Source organism: Coptis chinensis, chromosome 5, assembly GCF_015680905.1.
Source record: "Coptis chinensis isolate HL-2020 chromosome 5, ASM1568090v1, whole genome shotgun sequence".
Classification (NCBI taxonomy): Eukaryota; Viridiplantae; Streptophyta; class Magnoliopsida; order Ranunculales; family Ranunculaceae; genus Coptis; species Coptis chinensis.
Genome location: NC_141460.1, coordinates 63,870,916 through 63,875,858, shown reverse-complemented (window position 1 = coordinate 63,875,858; position 4,943 = coordinate 63,870,916).

The window sequence follows — 4,943 nt, the reverse complement described above, 5'->3', positions numbered from 1 at the left end:
GTTGGCACAAGCGGGGGCATCTATAGGATGGATTTCCCGTCATTGAATAGATGACACGTGTATGGGAAATAACCTAAGACTATAGATGTCCAGAATGAGACGAGGTCCAACGGATCAGTTCTGTGAATAAGTGATCTCGTGCTCAGCACGAGTGTTTAGTGGACATGTGACAGGCACATGACTGATCGCCTTCCAACATACTTGATTACCCGAGTCATTAGAATCGATGTAGGCGGTTCTCGAACGTATGAAACTGAAGATGGCGATCTTTGATGATAAGGAAGGAATCGTGAAGACATATCTTAGGAGTTACCTTGTAGATATAATCTTCCCATAACACAATGGGACATTATGATCAGCAATGAAACTTCCCCTCATAAAGATATAGTCTAGATTCAGACTTCCATAAAGAGGGAATTCCTAATAGGAAGATAGAGTCCAAAGATTTAAGGGAACTCACAAGCGGTCAAGACAGCCCTAACCCTAGGACTCTCAAAGCTCTTCCTATATAAACCAGAGGGATTTTGCTCTTAGGAACTACGCAAGATAGGGTTTGATTCTCCATAATAAATAAGGAGATACGTGGGTAGCCGACAGACGGTTCAACCCTGAACTCACAATCATTTCATCCCTTCTCCATTCATTAAAAGGTTCCAAGATCACACGACACAGAGGAAGATCAGGGAAAGCTCAAAAAATCCCCTACAGCTCACGTTACAATACACACTACAAATCTAATCTACACAACATCATTTAGCAAAGCTTAAAATTAAGAGTTTGGCTTAACCATGACCACACAAGTGAATGAACAACATAAGTAGAAAAAGTGTTTACAAACTTATCATACAAAAAAAAATTACATAATAAGCACAAACAAATCAAATGTCAACTATCAAACATAAAAGAGACGATCGTCACCATCCAATTGAAATAAATTTAATAAACACAGATAAAATACAGACTAATAAATCATTAACAACTTTATAAACCAACAACACAGTTGGACGTCCTCACTCAGTTATTAACCCAAAGCTTAAACCTAAGCGTGGTTACGAGATATTTAGGATACCAAAACCTACTAGGACACTTGAACCTAAAGCTCTGATACCACTTTGTGATGCCCTAAATCTCAAACCAATATATACCTAAGATACATGACTTTTCTAGAATTTTTTTGGCAGAGTCTCTGTATTTTCAACATTTCATAAATATAATAACCTGTCATAACCTTAAAATCACAATAATATATTTCACATTGGTTAACCCAACAACTTAACCGTCTCGACCAATGCCAGAGCAGTTAAGTAACCGGCTTACAAAATGAGATCACTTCAACATTGGACTTCGTACGCTAAAGTACTTGAATGTCTTGACTAATGCCAAATCATCCATGCACCTTGTACAAACTCATTATCGAAAACACAAGTTAAATACATACATCCAAGTCCTATAACTATCAAAAGGTTTGCGCCCTTAACAATAAATACTTACTACAAAACTTTCTAAAAGAGATGCAAACAAGAAAGATATTAAAGCATCTTGACAAGTGCTCGATCACTTGAGTACCAAACTAATATCGACTAAACAAACTAAACAAATAAAGATATCGCTAAAATGGCAACCGGGTAGACATAAACAGAACTAGAAATAATGACACTCATAGCAATAAATATTTAAGTTATAGTAAAACTTACTCTCAGTGTCATTCCCGCATCTGTCTATTTGTAACCACATGACATACGTAAAACATTAAACTTGAATCACTTAATTTTAGTTCTTCTAAGCAAAAATATGTAAGGATCCAATATTAAACATATCATGTACACTAAGCACGCTTTAACATATATAGTTATGAAATAAAACAATGATCAAACGTCAGAAACAAAGAACTCTATGGGGTAGGTATCTACTTATGGAAGAGGCTGTGCTGGGTGGCTGCCTATGTACCCTTTCAGGGACCAAGACATATGTAGTTCTTCCAAAATTTTCATATAATACGTATACCTATATAGCTCGCACCAAACCCTAAAATTTATTTGATAATGATAGAAACAACTTACTAATCTTATCAATTTACATATTAATACAAATCACGTCATGAACATTAATAAAATAATAACACTTCAACTTAACTCAACTTAGGTAATACACAATTGATCAAAATAGCAATAACATAAATCATCTCGCACTATTGACATATATCGAGATCTAACTCTCTCGTATCCTAAAACTTACATAGATGAATAGGATCACAAAAATGATTTCAAACCCATCAAGACACACCATGCTAGATAACTAGGCTTAAATCAAGCCTTGGACATATCCTTTAACATTAGTTCTACAGATTACATGCACCTATACCAAAAAATGAAATAACAAAGGTTAAGTACTTAACCTGCAACGAATAATAGGTCATATATACATATCTATATTCCTACCCATAGAAATTTCGAATTCTAATTAAACTTAAGAGGATTTATGGTATAGATTACTTAGCTTAGCTCCTGTGGTGCTTAATTACTCCAATTTCATGAAATTCCTTACAATTCGCTTCCAATTCAACAACCCACTAAAAACCCTAGCTTGCATTATACGAGGTGGATGAGTGTACCCTCAAAATTTGTGAAAGGGAGACTGATAAGAGCCCAAAACTGTAGTTTTAACCCCTTAACAATAATACTTTTAGACCAATTATGCGAGTAATAAATAAGAGTTAATTGTAATTACGTGCTTTTATGTATTTCAGCCATTGAAGTCAATTATGTGTAGAAATGTGCCACTTTGGTGATAGAAAGGAGCAAAGGGTTGGTTGCTAAGAAGTTATGGGATTAAAGGCCAAAACGGGCAGAAACAACTCACAAAAGTCAATAGAACTTCCGAAGATCGTATCTTTGGACTCAGGCCTCGGAATTGGGCATACCTTATGTCAAAACGACCAGCTCGGAAAGAGCTTTCCAATGGTCCAAACTTTGACCTAATCAGAGAAGCATAAGTGGACAAAAGCCTATTGAAGTCAAAGCTAGCTCAAAAGGGCCCTGTGGACTGAAGAAATTGGGCTCTGGGCTTGATTTTCCAGGCCAAAACATGGACCCTCAGCCCATGCACCAAAATGTGGATCTGGTCTCCTCTATTTCCACACACAAGATTTAGCTCTTAAGAGATCAAGTAGGCTAGGTTAGAAGGTAGCCATTAGAGTAGCCATTAAAAAGCTTAGTTCTAGATCTAGTTTTTGGATTTAATTAATTAGTTTCCATTCCATTAATTAGTTTCATTCCTTGTTTTAGATTAGTTATTTGAATCATTGAATATCATTCATTAGATAAATAAAATAGTTAGTTCTTGTTAAATTCGATCTTTGATAAAACATAAAATGAATAGTCAACCTACGAAATGAACGATGAACTCAAAACGTAAGTAAACTAAAACTATCTTATGTGTTAGATTGCTTATCAAAGTTCTACTCTCAATTCTATCGAAATAGAGTGGAGTATGAAGTTCGTTCCACTCCTAGTGCTCTAGCATGGAATGTTTTCTAATATAATTAATCAGTCTTAAGTCAATGAGAGCTTTACGAAGGGGAATTATACTACGATGCATTATGAAAAGCAATATGTTGAATGTCACTATGAAATATATGGAAATACTAATGTTCTTGAATCTAGATAAAGAATTAGAGGGGAATTGAATCCACCTCGAATCCAACTTAATCACCTAGAATAGACTGTTGTAATCCAATTCTTACGTTCTTACGGTAAGAATTGCTCGTTCTAATCCCTAATTAACATGGCATTTCTACCAATTATAACTAGCATGTGAGGTCGCCCACCCATTCTCATGCATAAAAACACGACCTTCTAGAATGGAATAGACTCTACAACGCTTCTACACTATACAACTAAGTTTTCATCAAGGCTTCATCAACCCCTCTAATGGAGGTTTTAGCCTTGATTCATCAAACCATCATTTCCCATTGAAATTGAATACAACAGATTACAAAGATTCTAACTTTATGAAATTTAACTAAACAATAATTGAAATCTAATTAATAACTAAGAATTGAATGATAACAAGAATTGAAATTAGATCTAATAAATTGTAAATGACAAAAATTGAAATTGACAAGAATAACTATTTTATTTATCTAATCAATAAAGAACAATGATTTAAAGTTTTAATCTAAAACAGGGAATGAAATTCTAAAACTGAGATCTAAAACTAATTAATGGAGGCTACTAATCTAATTTCTAATCTAGGTCTAACTATCTACCATTAACAAAGAGTGAAGCTTTGGTTTTTATACTCTCAGATCCAAAAATCGTGCATGGGCTTGGAGCCATGTTTTGGGCCAGAGAATCAGGCCCAAAACCCAATTCTTTCAGTCCAAAAAGGCTTCTTCAGCTGCAGTTCGCTTCAATAGATTTTTCGTCCTTTTTTGCTTCTCTGATTGGGTCAAGGCTTAGACCATTGGAAAGCTCTTTCCGAGCTGGTCATTTTGACATAAGGTAGGCCCAATTCCGAGGTCTGAGTCCAAAGATACGGCCTTCGGAAGTTTCTGGCGACTTGTGTCTTTGTTTACGCCCCGCGTCGACTTTTCAGCTTTTGACCGGGCTTTTAGAAAGGCTTTGTCTTCTCGAAACTTGGCCTTTAATCACGGAACTCCTTAGTAACCGACCTTTGCTCCTTTATCTCGCTAAAGTGGCACATTTCTACACATAATGGACTTTGAAGCCTGAAATGCATAAAAACACGTAATCAGTGTTAACTCTTAATTATTACTCACATAATTGGTCTAAAAGTATGACTGTTAAAGGGTTAAAACTACAGTTTTGGGCTCTTATCAAACCACCCCCAAACAGCATTTTGCTTGTCCTCAAGCAAAGATGAGAAATTACAATAAGTGACCAAAAATGGAGTTCTATATCTACTCGTTTTAATCGAGTGCG